Source organism: Macaca nemestrina, chromosome 1, assembly GCF_043159975.1.
Source record: "Macaca nemestrina isolate mMacNem1 chromosome 1, mMacNem.hap1, whole genome shotgun sequence".
In the NCBI taxonomy this organism is placed as follows: domain Eukaryota; kingdom Metazoa; phylum Chordata; class Mammalia; order Primates; family Cercopithecidae; genus Macaca; species Macaca nemestrina.
This window is the reverse complement of record NC_092125.1, coordinates 210219885-210234188: the sequence shown is the minus strand read 5'-3', so window position 1 is coordinate 210234188 and position 14304 is coordinate 210219885. Positions and strand designations below refer to the sequence as shown.

The following is a 14304-nucleotide window of genomic DNA, read 5'->3' as shown; positions in this document are numbered from 1 at the left end:
GGGGAGGCATACCCTTGCCAGCTCCCCAGTCCCTAGTACTCCTAATTGTCACAGACACGAGGCTTCCCTCCTTCCCGTTTGCCCCCTAAAAGCCCTTGTTGGCAAATTCTGCAAAAGTAAATAATTTACAAGCACAGCTCTGAGGCAAATGTCTAAACTAAAAGGCAGAGACTTTACCTGGTTGTTGAATGTGGTGTCTCCAATACCAGGCACATTTGGTGGCATTAAGTAAATACTGAAAGAGTAATATTAGCAACTGTAAGAGACTTGGCTCAGGGTCACCCTTAGCTGGAATCTTATTTTAACCAAGATGTTTCCTTTTTTGCATTGTAACCCACCTTCAGTTACAAAGCTTACAATAATTATTAACAATAGCAGCTACCATTTATTTAGTATCTTTTCTACATTGGTTGTGATATATAGTAACTTTTCACGAGTTATCAAACTCTGCAACATAAATATTTCTCTTTCCATCTGAGAGATGAGGAAACGGAGGCTTAAGAGACATTAGATAACTTTTCTAAGATCATGTATGGTAGGTAAGTTCAGACCCAAATCTGACCCTAGAGAATGCTTTCTTTGCTACATGCTAACACTATTCCCTCTTTCCTCTTCCTTTTTCTCCAAACTACTGAAAGAGATGGCTGCTGTGACTAAGGCACAAGTTGGTGCTAGGTGCTGAGACCGCAGTAGTAAATAAGATTCACCACAATTCCGTGCACCTTTCTCAGACCTTCAGATTTTATGGTAATAGGTTTTTTTCCCAGGACTTTTTCTTTCTTTCTAAATTTTTTTTTTTGTAATGAGACGGAATCTTGCTTTGTCACCAGGCAGGAGTGCAGTGGTGTGATCTTGGCTCACTGCAACCTCCACCTCCCGGGTTCAAGAAATTCTCCTGTCTCAGCCTCCCGAATAGCTGGGACTACAGGTGCCCACCACTGCACCTGGCTAATTTTTGTATTTTTAGTAGAGATGGGGTTTCACCATGTTGGTCAGGCTGGTCTCAAACTCCCGACCTCAGGTGATCCCCCCACCTCGGCCTCCCAAAGTGCTGCAATTACAGGCATGAGCCACTATGCCTGGCCTCAGATTGCATTTCTTTTTTTTTTTTTTTTTTTTTTTTTTGAGACGGAGTCTCGCTCTGTCGCCCAGGCTGGAGTGCAGTGGCACAATCTCAGCTCACTGCAAGCTCCGCCTCCCGGGTTCACGCCATTCTCCTGCCTCAGCCTCCAGAGTAGCTGGGACTACAGGCGCCCGCCACCTCGCCCGGCTAGTTTTTTTGTATTTTTTAGTAGAGACGGGGTTTCACCGGGTCAGCCAGGATGGTCTCGATCTCCTGACCTCGTAATCCGCCCGTCTCGGCCTCCCAAAGTGCTGGGATTACAGGCTTGAGCCACCGCGCCCAGCCTGTGGGCTTCATTTTCAACATAATCTTGTCTCCTCTTAACATGAGTTATCCAGTTGGGTATGGTGGCTCATTCCTGTAATCCCAGCACTTTGAGATGCCAAGGTGAGAGGATCACTTGAGCCCAGGAGTTCAAGACCAGCCTGGGCAACATAGTAAGACCCCCATCTCTACAAAAAATACAAAACAAAAAATTGAGCTGGGCATGGTGGCATGTGCCTGTCATCCCAGCTACGCGGGAAGCTGAGGTAGGAGGATCGCTTGAACCCAAAGGCTCAAGGCTGCAGTGAGCTGTGATTGTGCCACTGCACTCCAGCCTGGGTGACAGAGAAAGACCCTGTCTCTAACACACACACACACACACACACACACACACAGAGTTATCCATTTGTCATTAACTATGGTTAATAGGATATGTATGTCACCAATTTTTTGCAATTTGCTTTATGGCCTAGAATATCATAAACGTTCATAAAAGTTCACACTGACTAAGTTCCACTAATGTAAAAAGTCTGCTATTGCTCTCACAGCATTTGCAGAAAGGCAGATGTTGCGATTTAAACTTTATTATTCCCACTTGCAGAAGAGAGGTCATCTGCTGTTGTTAAGGAAAAGCTGTAAACAGAGATTTGCTGTTGTCCATTAGAAATGCAATCTGAGGCCGGGCGCAGTGGCTCAATCCTGTAATCCCAGCACTTTGGGAGGATGAGGCAGGTGGATCTCCTGAGGTCAGGAGTTCGAGACCAGCCTGGCCAACATAGTGAAACCCTGTCTCTACTGAAAATACAAAAGGTTGGCTGGGCGTGGTAGCAGGTGCCTGTAATCCCAGCTACTTGGGAGGCTAAAGCAGGAGAATTGCTTCAACCCGGGAGGCGGAGGTGGAGGTTGCAGTGAGCCAAGATTGTGCCATTGCACTCCAGTCTGGGCAACAAGAGCAAGACTTGGTCTCAAAAAAAAAAAAAAAAAAAAGAAAGGAAAAGAAAGAAATTACAATAGGTCAGGTGTGGTGGCTCACGCCTGTAATCCCAGCACTTTGGGAGGCTGAGAAGGGTGGATCACTTGAGGTCAGGAATTCGAGACCAGCCTGACCAACATGGCAAAACCCCATCTCTATTAAAAATACAAAAATTAGTTGGGGCCTGGTGGCTGATGCCTGTAATCCCAGCTACTACAGAGGCTGAGGCAGGAGAATTAATTGAACTCAGGAGGCGGAGGTTGCAGTGAGCCGAGATCACACCACTGCACTCCAGCCTGGGTAACAGAGCGAGAGTCCATCTCCAAAAAAAAAAAAAAAAAAACAAAGAAAGAAAGAAATTATAATATACTTAGAATGATAATGGAAATATATTAAAAGACAAATGCTTGTATTGGAAAAGGTAGTTGAAGATTAGCGAATGAAGTTTCTAACTCAAGATGTGAGGCCGGGTGCAGCGGCTCATGCCTGTAATCCCAGCACTTTGGGAGGCTGAGGCAGGCAGATCACCTGAGGTCAGGAGTTTGAGACTGGCCTGGCCAACATGGTGAAACCCCATCTCTACTAAAAATACAAAAATTAACTGGGCATGTTGGCGTATGCCTGTAGTCACAGCTACTCGGGAGTCTGAGGCAGGATAATCGTTTGAACCTGGGAGGCAGAGGTTGCAGTGAACTGAGATCATGCTACTCACTGCAGCCTGGGTGATGGAGCAAGATTCCATCTCAAAAAATAAAAATAAAAATAAATGAAAAGAAAAAGGTGTGAGAAAAAGAACAGACAAAAAGTAAGTAAAATAAAAGACAAAATACAAGGTCGAAATTCGTTTGTTTTTTGAGACAGCATCTTGCTCTGTTGCCCAGAGTAGAATGTGGTAGTGTGATCGCAGCTCACTGAAGCCTCAACCTCATGGGCTCAAGTGATCCTCCTGTCCTAGTCTCTCGAGTAGCTGGGACTACAGGCACACACCATCACACCCAGCTAATTTTTGTATTTTTTTGTAGAGAGGGGTCTCGCCATGAACTCCTGGGCTCAAGCGATTTGCCTGCCTCAACTTCCTGACGTGCTGGGATTTCAGGCATGAACCACCGCACCTGGCCTGAAAAGGTAGAAATTTGAGTAAAATAAGAAAATATTACAACAAAGAGGATCATCCAACAACAACAACAACAACAACAACAACAACAACAAAGAAACTTGGTTCTTTGAGTCTAATAAAATTGACAAGCTTCACAACAGATCACAAAAAAGGCATGCACGTCGAAGGGGGTCCCGGGCTGCTCAATGGCCCGACTCCAGGGGAAAACCTTCCTACTCCACTGTCTTCTGGCTTCCAACATCTGCCAAGAGCTATCTCCACTCCCCTTTTTAAATTTATTTTTTATTTTTGAGAGTCTTGCTTTGTCATCCAGGCTGGAGTGCAGTGGAGCGATCTCAGCTCACTGCAACCTGTGCCTCCAGGTTCAAATGATTCTCCTGTTTCACCTCCTGAGTAGCTGGGATCACAGGTGCGTGCCACCATGTCGAGCTAATTTTTGTATTTTTTTTTTTTTTTTTTTTGAGACGGAGTCTCGCTCTGTAGCCCGGGCTGGAGTGCAGTGGCCGGATCTCAGCTCACTGCAAGCTCCGCCTCCCAGGTTTACGCCATTCTCCTGCCTCAGCCTCCCGAGTAGCTGGGACTACAGGCGCCCGCCACCTCTCCCGGCTAGTTTTTTGTATTTTTTAGTAGAGACGGGGTTTCACGGTGTTCGCCAGGATGGTCTTGATCTCCTGACCTCGTGATCCACCTGTCTCGGCCTCCCAAAGTGCTGGGATTACAGGCTTGAGCCACCGCGCCCGGCCTAATTTTTGTATTTTTAACGGAGATGAGGTTTCACCATGTTAGCTAGGCTGGTCTTGAACTCCTGACCTCAGATAATCCACCTGCCTTGGCCTTCCAAAGTGCTGGGATTATGGGCATGAGCCACTGTGCCTGGCCGTTTACTGCCTTTTAGAAGAACGCTGAAGGCTGGGCATGGTGGCTCACACCTGTAACCCCACCAATTTGGGAGACTGAGGCAGGTGGATCACGAGGTCAGGAGTTCAAGACCAGCCTGACCCAACATGGTGAAACCCCATCTCTACTTAAAAAAAAAATACAAAAATTAGCTGGGGTGGTGGCAGGCGCCTATAATCCCAGTTACTCGGGAGGCCGAGACAGGGAACTGCTTGAACCCAGAAGGTGGAGGTTACGGTGAGCTGAGATCACACCACTGCACTCCAGCCTAGGTGACTGGATGACAGAGCGAGACTCCGTCTCAAAAAAAAAAAAAAAAAAGAACAATAACAACAACAACAACACTGAAATGTTTACTGTACAAATTTATGGACAATAAATCTGAAAACTTTGCTGAAATGGATAATTTCCTAGAAAATCATAACTGAAAAGAAGTGGCCTAAAAATAAAAGAATCTTCTCATCCACTAGGATGGCTGTAATTAAAAAATAGATAATAACAAGTGTCGACAAAAATGTGGAGAAATTGGCACCTTCATACATTGCTAGTGGGAATGTAAAGTGGTACGGCTGTTGTGGAAAACAGTTTGGTGGTTCCTCTAAACGCTAACCACAGACTCACCATATGACTTAGCAATTCCACTCCTAGGTATATACCCAAAAGAACTGAAAATCAGAAACTCAAACACGTACTTGTACACCAATGTTCATTGCAGCATTATTCACAAAAACCAAAAGGCATAAACAATTTAAATGTCCATCAACTGACGAACGGATAAACATGCAATGAAGTATTATTCAGCCTTAAAAAAGAGTAAAATTTTGATACCTGCTCCATCATGGGTGAACCTTGAAATATGCTAAGTGAAATAAGCCAGACATAAGATGACAAATATTGTATGATTCCACTTATATAAAATATCTAGACTGGCAAATTTATAAAGACAGAAAGTAGATTAGAGGTTCCCAGCGGCTGGGGTGGTGTAGGGAGAGGAATGGTGAGTTATTGCTTAATGGTCATATAATTTCTGTTTGGGGTAATGAAAAATTTTAGAAATAGGTTGCAGTAACAGTTGTGATACCGAAAGGAAGTGCTGGGAAGGGAAGAGCATGGTCCCTATAAATAATATGGAAAGGAGGGAAGGAAGTGCTGGGTAGAGGAGGATGTGAGGACATGGTCCCTGGCTACGGCTCCACCCCCCCAGACTTAGGTGAGGACAGGCATTTTTGTTTTCCTGCCCAAATGTTGCATTTCCCAAGACCACCCGGCCTGCCACGCCCCCATCCTGTGCTATAAAAAACCCCAAGACCTTAGCAGGCAGACACACAGGTAGCCGGACGTGGAGAGGATCACATCAGTGGAGGAACACACAGGCGGCTGGACGTCCAGAGGAGCACATCAGCAGGCACTGGCATGCCAGCAGGCCACTGACCAGCAGAACGACGCGGAGTTTGGCTGGGACCGTCGAAGGGGGTCCTGGGCTGCTCAGTGGCCCGACTGCAGGAGAAAACCTTCCAACTGCACTCTCTTCTGGCTTCCAACATCTGCCAAGAGCTATCTCCACTTAATAAAACCTTGCACTCATTCTCTAAGCCCAGGTGTGATCCAATTCTTCCGGTACACCGAGCAAGGACCCGGGATACAGAAAGCCCTCTGTCCTTGTGACAAGGTAGAGGGTCTAATTGAGCTGGTTAACACAAGCCGCCTATAGACAGCAAAACTAAAAGAGCAACCTGTAACACACGCCCACTGGGGTTTCAGGAGCTGTAAACATCTAACCCTACGTGCTGCCGTGGGGTTGGAGGCCCACAGCCTGCCTGTCTGTACGCTCCCCTAGAGGTTTGAGCAGCCAGGCACCTAAGCGAGCTACACCCCCACCGCGCGCCGCACCCCCACCGCGCGCCGCACCCCCACCGCGCGCCGCACCCCCACCGCGCGCCGCACCCCCACCGCGCGCCACACCCCCACCGCGCGCCACACCCTCATCGCACGCCCTGCGAGGGGGAAAAGGAACTTTTCCCGTTTCAGTTGCACAACATTGTGAAAGTAATGCCACTGAGTTGTACACTTAAAAATGTTTAAAATGACATGTCTTAGGTTACATATATTTTATCACAACAAAAGAAGTTAAACATAGAGTTACCATATGACCCAGTAATTTCGCTTCTAGGTATACGAGGGGACTTTAAAAACTTACTGGAAAATGGAATCAAAAGATTAAGATAAAAAATATAAACCTCATTTCTCAGTATAAGCTCTATCAAGGGCAAGACATTTTTGTAAAGCTATGATATGCATTTAGTCTATCCTTAAAGGGCCGAGGGTCCTGGGAATTAAACCATGTCAATGCAGTCTTTTTTGTGTTATTAACTGAAGAAAAATGGGTGCCCTTTAAATTTTTTTTTAAGATTACAGATTACAAAATAAGAAGTCAGGAGGCCGGGCGCGGTGGCTCACGCCTGTAATCCCAGCACTTTGGGAGGCCAAGGCGGGTGGATCACGAGGTCAGGAGATAGAGACCATACTGGCTAATGCGGTGAAACCTCATCTCTACTAAAAATACAAAAAATTAGCCGGGCGTGGTGGCGGGCGCCTGTAGTCCCAGCTACTCGGGAGGCTGAGGCAGGAGAATGGCGTGAACCCGGGAGGCGGAGCTTGTAGTGAGCCGAGATCGCACTACTGCCCTCCAGCCTGGGCGACAAAGGAGACTCTGTCTCAAACAAACAACAACCAAACAAACAAAAACCTTCATGAGCATTGTTGTGAGTTGGGGAAGTACTTGGTGAAGCTCTCCCTGGCCTTTTTGTTTGTTTGTTTTTGAGCCAGTCTCACTCTGTTGCCCAGGCTGGAGTGCAGTGGCACAATCTCGGCTCACTGAAACCTCCTCCTCCCAGTTTCAAGTGATTGGGAGGCCAAGGCGGGCAGATCACCTGAGGTCAGGAGTTCAAGACCAGCCTGACCAACATGGTGAAACTCCGTCTCTACTAAAAATACAAAAATTCGTCGCCCATGGTGGCACACGCCTGTAATCCCAGCCACTCAGGAGGCTGAGGCAGGAGAATTGCTTGAACCTGGGAGGCGGAGTTGCAGTGAGCCAAGATTGTGCCACTGCACTCCAGCCTGGGTGACAAAAGCGAGACTCCACCTAAAATAAATAAATAAATAAATAAATGCTCTGCTTTATAAAGCTGAGGTGGTGAGTTTTAAAAAATTATTTTGTTGTTATTATTATTATTATTTGAGACAATGTTTCACTCTTGTTGCCCAGGCTGTAGTGCAGTGGCTCCATCTTGGCTCACTGCAACCTCTGCCTCTGGGTTCAAGAGATTCTCCTGCCTCAGCCTCCTGAGTAGCTGGATTACAGGTGTGTGCCACCATACCCAGCTAATTGTGTATTTTTTTTAGTAGAGATGGGGTTTCACCATGTTGGCCAGGCTGGTCTTGAACTCCTGACCTCAAGTGAACTGCCCGCCTCGGCCTCCCAAAGTGCTGGGATTACAGGAGTGAGCCCCCATGCCTAGCCTAAAAAATTATTAAATAAATAAATAAATAAAAGCAAGCTCTGCTTTTGCCTGCAGCTGATCTGGGTGCAATATTTTTTTTTTTTTTTTTTTTTTTTTTTTTTTTTTGAGAAGGAGTCTTGCTTTGTCGCCCAGGCTAGAGTGCAGTGGCATAATCTCGGCTCACTGCAACTTTTGCTCCCTGGGTTCAAGCAATTCTTCTGCCTAAGCCTCCTGAGTAGCTGGGACTACAGGCAAGCCCCACTACGGCCGGCTAATTTTTGTGTTTTTAGTAGAGACGGGGTTTCACCATATTGGCCAGGTTGGTCTTGAATCCCTGACCTTGTGATCCATCCGCCTTGGTCTCCCAAAGTGCTGGGATTACAGGCATGGGCCACCACGCCTGGCCTATCTGGGTGCAATACTTTTAGCACCCATTCATGGGAAAGTTTGCTGAACTTTTTCAGTCAGAATTGTGTAAGCCGAACCAATTAGATGTCTATGATGTTGGCTATTGTTTGGGCTGTTAATTGCCAGTTCTCTTCAGTTGGGGCACAAAGTGAATTTTTTCCTCGAAAATTGATATAGAGGCCGGGCGCGGTGGCTCAAGCCTGTAATCCCAGCACTTTGGGAGGCCGAGACGGGCGGATCACGAGGTCGGGAGATCGAGACCATCCTGGCTAACACAGTGAAACCCCGTCTCTACTAAAAAAAATACAAAAAACTAGCCAGGCGAGGTGGTGGGCGCCTGTAGTCCCAGCTACTCGGGAGACTGAGGCAGGAGAATGGCGTGAACCCGGGAGGCGGAGCTTGCAGTGAGCTGAGATCCGGCCACTGCACTCCAGCCTGGGCGACACAGCGAGACTCCGTCTCAAAAAAAAAAAAAAAAAAAAAAAAAAAGAAAATTGATATAGATAATCTGCTGCTGCAGGCCTCACCTTCAACATTGTCTTACCCTTTCTTAAAATAAGTTGTCCATTTGTATACTGCTGATTTATTTGAGGCATTGTTCTCATAAACTTTTCATAAAGCATCAGTGATTTCACCTTCCTCCACCAAAGCTTCATCATAAATCTGATGTTTGGCTGGGTGTGGTGGTTCACACCTGTAATTCCAGCACTTTGGGTGGCCGAGACAGGTGGATCACCTGAGGTCAGGAGTTCGAGACCAGCCTTGCCAACCTAGTGAAACCCTGTCTCTACTAAAAATACAAAAAATTGGCTGGGCGTGGTGGCAAGTGCCTGTAATCCCAGCTACTCGGGAGGCTGAGGCAGGAGAATCTCTTCAACTTGGGAGGCGAAGGTTGTAGTGAGCCATGATTGCACCACTGCACTCAAGCCTGGATGACAGAGCAAGGCACCGCCTCAAAAAAAAAAAAAAATGTTGATGTTTGTTATTGCTTCAATTTTAGCAGAATTCATGTTGCTCTGATGGGGGCACTTTTCAAACTGATGTCTTTTTTCTTTTCTTAGTACCTAAAAGTAGATCCTGTGGCAGTAGAGGGGATGGAATAGTGTGAAGTTCTTCGCAACTGTGTACAAATTTTCCCTTCTGCTCTGGTGCCTGGGAAGGCTTCTGTTCAGGTTGGCCTGTCTGTCAGGCACGGGGGTAAAATGTTGTGCTCACCCTGTAGACAAGAACAATGGACGATGATGATATAAATGTAGATAGCTGTGGATAAAAAAAGTAGATCCTGTTTCAGACATGATATGAGTTTATTTTGGTGCAAAGGAATTTTAAACAATGCAGTTTTTTCCTTATATACATTTTCCATGAACTTTTTGAAGATCCCTGTCTACCTAAGATAAAAAATTATGTCCATGGCCGGACGTGGTGGCTCATGCCTGTAATCCTAGCATTTTGGGAGGCTGAGGCAGGCAGATTACCTGAGCTCGGGAGTTCGAGACCAGCCTGGGCAACACAGTGAAACCCCACCTCTACTAAAATACAAAAAAAAAAAAAAAAAAAAAATTAGCCAGGCATGGTGGCATGCGCCTGTAGTCCCAGCTACTTGGGAAGCTGAGGGAGAAGAATTGCTTGAACCTGGGAGGTGGAGGTTACAGTGAGCCAAGATTGTGTCACTGCACTCCAGCCTGGGTGACAGAGCAAGACTCCGTCTCTTAAAAAAAAAAAAAAATTATGTCCACACAAAAACTCGTACACAGATGTTTGCAGCAGCATTATTCACAATTAATCCAAAAGTAGAAACAACCAAAATCTATACAATAAATACATGGTATGTCCATACGATGGAATATTAGTAAGTCATAAAAATAAAGTACGTGATGTATGTTACAACATGGGTGAACCTCGAAAACATACGCTGTGTGAAAGAAGCCTGACACAAAAGACCACACATTGTACGATTCCATTTATATGAGGTACCCAAAACAGGCAAATTCATAGATAGAGAAAGCAGATTAATGATTGTCTAGGGCTGGGAAATTTGTTGCATGGAAATGGGGAGTGACTGCCAAAATGTGTGAAATTTCTTTTGGGGATGACAAAAATATTCCAAAATTATTGTGGTGATGGTTGGACAATTCTGTGAACATACTAAAAACTATTGAATTGTACACTTTAAATGAATGAGTTTTATCATATAAATTATGTTTCAATAAAATTGTTTTCTAAAAGGCAAGAACATAATGAAATAAAGGGAGGGAAATTTCCTAAGACGACTGACAACGCAGTCACTTGGGTCTCAAAGGCCCACTCAATCTTTCTGCCCGCTGGAGGTTGGTCACTGGGCCTAAGGCCCAAGAAGTCCTCACTAGTACAGAGTCTGGATCTTGGAGAAGGTCTCCTTGGCTGCATCACGTGGTAGGATTGCCTCTACCTTTAGGAACCATGGCTAGAACACTTCCAGCCCATTAACAGATTGCATGCATCACTCTTGACAGCTTCCTAAGATAAGCGCAGTGCAAAAATAGTTTGTCACACTGGGATTTTGTGACAAATGAGAAGGAGCGGCCTCCCAAGGTTGCTAGCTGAAGAGTTGAGACACACTCTGGGCCCTTATCAGGCGTTCAACCCACTCTTCATTGCAATCCATCCTGACCTTGCCTGGTCATTTCAACACTGAATGACTTTAGACGTTTGAGTTGAGGTCAAATCTTTTAAGGCATTCAATTTATTATTTCCATTGTGGAAGACCCTCCAACATGGATTTACTGGATATAGATTTATTAGCAACATCTCATATAGTCTGGAAGACTTAAGAATTGGGGTCAGGCATGGTAGCTCACGCTTATAATCCCAGCACTTTGAAAGGTGGAGGTGGGAGGATGGCTTGAGGCCAGGAGTTCAAGTTTAAGAACCAGGACACACCTTGGACCTCCATTTTGTAGGGGGTTCCATCCATGTCTTCACAGCAAACCATCTGCGCCTGTCACTCTCCACAGACCTATTCCACCTGCTTAGGGAAAGGAAACAACATAACTTGGACCTTGATTTGTAAGAACTTGAACCTAACTCATCTCCATCATAACTATTCTAGAATCCGGAATCATGTCCAGCAGCACAGATTTACTACAGATATTAGATGCGGTCTGGCTCTCAGAGATGGGAACACAGTTTGGGATTTGATTTTATAAGGAGTTGGATCTACCTGTCTCTCTTGGAACTAGACTGCAATCAAATCAAATAGCGTGGATTTACTTGAGTCATTGGATGCAACATTGAATATTTAAGGATTAGGGACACATTTGGGAGTAAATTTTGAAAGGAGTTTCTCCAACTTTTCACAGCAGCCATTCTTGAATAACACCCAACAAAGTTGATTTACTCAAGACATTGGATACTGCCGGGCGCGGTGGCTCACGCTTGTAATCCCAGCACTTTGGGAGGCCGAGGTGGGCGGATCACTTGAGGACAGGAGTTCAAGACCAGCCTGGTCAACATGGCGAAACCCCGTCTTGTCTAAAAACACAAAAAAATTAGCCAGGTGTGGTGGTGTGTGCCTGTAATCCCAGCTACTCGGGAGGCTGTGGCAGGTGAATCGCTTGAACCTGGGAGGCAGAGGTTGCAGTGAGCCAAGATCATGCCATGCACTCCAGCCTAGGTAAGAGAGCGAGACTCTGTCTCAAAAAAAAAAAAAAAAGAAAAGAAAAAGAAAAAAAAAAGAGCTGAGAACATTTCCAGGGCTGCAATTTTGAGATTTTGCCAGGAGTTGGAATTTTTCGTGGATTCACTCAACAGGATTTGCTCAATACATTCCACAAAGTCAGCAAGGCTGGGTCAAGAAACGTCCAAAAGGTCTGAGAGAGGCCATCTGGCACCATCTTGTCGCCCTTGCATCCCCTTCCTTTGGGAAATGGAAGTTGGAAACTTGGGGCCGTTGGAGCTGCAATGGTTGGGTGCTTCTTGCACAACTCTTGCTAATTTCATTTTAGTTACTTTATATCTTTTGATAAATGGAATATTTTCACTGTACTAGCTTCTGGACTGTAGAAATGCAATTGATTTTTGTTTCTGATCCAACAACTTGCCAAAGTATCTCATTAATTCTAACGATTCATTTGTATATTATTCGAAGTTTTCTATGTGGAGTTTCATCACCTGGGAACAATGACAGTTTGGTTTCATCCTTGCTGCTCCTTATATCCCTTTACTTCTTTTGCTTTCTAAATTTTATTTATTTATTTAGAGACAGGGTCTTGATCTGTCACCCAAGCTGGAGTCCAGTGGTGTGACTGATCTCAGCTCACTGCAGCCTTGACCTCGCAGGCTCAAGCAATCCTCCTACCTAAGCCTTCCAAATAGCTGAGACTACAGGTGTGCACCACCACGCCTGGCTACTTTTTGTATTTTTTGTAGAGGTGGGGTTTTGCTATGTTGCCCAGGCTGGTCTGGAACTCCCGAACTCAAGAAATCCACCCACCTCTCCTTCCCAAAGTGTTAGGATTACAAGGGTGAGCCACTGTACCTGGCCTTCATTTCAGCCTTCTTTTTTTTTTTTTTTTTTTTTTTTTTTTTTTGGAGACGGAGTCTCGCTCTCTCCCCCTGGCTGGAGTGCAGTGGTGCGATCTCGGCTCACTGCAAGCTCCGCCTCCTGGGTTCCTGCCATTCTCCTGCCTCAGCCTCCCAAGTAGCTGGGACTACAGGTGCCGCCACCTCGCCCGGCTAGTTTTTTGTATTTTTAGTAGAGACGGGGTTTCACCGTGGTCTCGATCTCCTGACCTTGTGATCCGCCCGCCTCGGCCTCCCAAAGTGCTGGGATTACAGGCGTGAGCCACCGCACCCGGCCTCAGCCTTCTTTTTAACATAAACATTTAATGCTATATTTTCCTGAGGTGCTTTTATTTTTAAAGCTACATCTTATAAGGTTCAATATATAGTGTTATTACCATTCCAAGTATTTTCTAATTCCCCAAATGGTGCCTTCTTTGGTCAATGTTTTTTTTTTTTTTTTAGAAGTGTGCATGAAGTTGCTTTAAGATTGTGAAGAACCATATCAGCAATATTATCATCAACTTGCTCTCTAACTCTGGGCAGAAAGCGATCTAATTAAAATTGGCCGTGCTAATCTACTTACACTAATGTGTACTTTTCTCTTTCACAACCAGGCTTCATTTGCCTCACCAGAACTACATTTTTGGAATTCTTTATATCTCATGGCACAATCCATAAATTTATGAATCAGTAACACAATGAGTTATTTAGTGTATTTTAAAATTTAGGTTTTTTTCTTCTCCAAGTTTTTGTTACTGTTCTTTAATTATATTGTAGACACACTAAATAGCTTATATGATGCTGCTTCTTTGGTATTTGAGATTTGCAAATGTTCCATACGTGCTTGAGAAAAACATATATTCTTTAAATGTTGGGTAAAGATTTCTAAATATATCTACTTGGCTGGGTGTGGTGGCTCACACCTGTAATCCCAGCACTCTGGGAGGCTGTGAAGTAGGTGGATCACTTGAGCCCAGGAGTTCAAGACCAGCCTGGGCAACATGGTGAAACCCCATCTCTACAAAAAAAAAAGAATTAGCTGGGCATGGTGGCGTGTGCCTATAGTCCCAGCTACTTGGGAGGCTGAGGAGGGAGGATCACTTGAACCCAGGAGGTGGAGGTTGCAGTGAGCCGAGATCATACCACTGTACTCCAGCCTGAGCAACAGAGCAAGACTCTGCCTCAAAACAAAACAAAACAAGATTTCTAGACATATCTATTAAGGAAAAATGAAATAGAAAACTTGATTAGATCTATAACAAAGAGGCTGAACTGGTAGTCAACTCAGAAGAATGGTATTAGAAGTGAAAAGCAGAAAAAACACAGGAATTACATTTTTTTTGTTCAGCGTTAAGGAGATTTTGCAAGATTAAAAAAAAAAAACCACACAAATCAGAAACTGATCATAAAGCTATAAGCAGTCTAAGTTGAAACTAGGAAAAGAAAGCTATCCCATGTTTTTTTGGTAGAAATGATG

The 14304-nt window shown here is 45.0% G+C and overlaps 1 protein-coding gene across 1 annotated transcript in view; it reads right to left on the bottom strand.

Annotated features, from left to right (window-relative positions):
* The window catches only part of LOC105494435 (3-hydroxy-3-methylglutaryl-CoA lyase), a 39985-nt gene extending 34262 nt beyond the window's left edge, over positions 1–5723 (bottom strand). The window contains exon 1 of the mRNA XM_024796768.2: positions 5702–5723. The gene's annotated coding sequence lies outside the window, so the exon portion shown is untranslated. The remainder of the gene's footprint in view (positions 1–5701) is intronic.
* Between the last annotated feature and the right edge of the window lie 8581 nt (positions 5724–14304).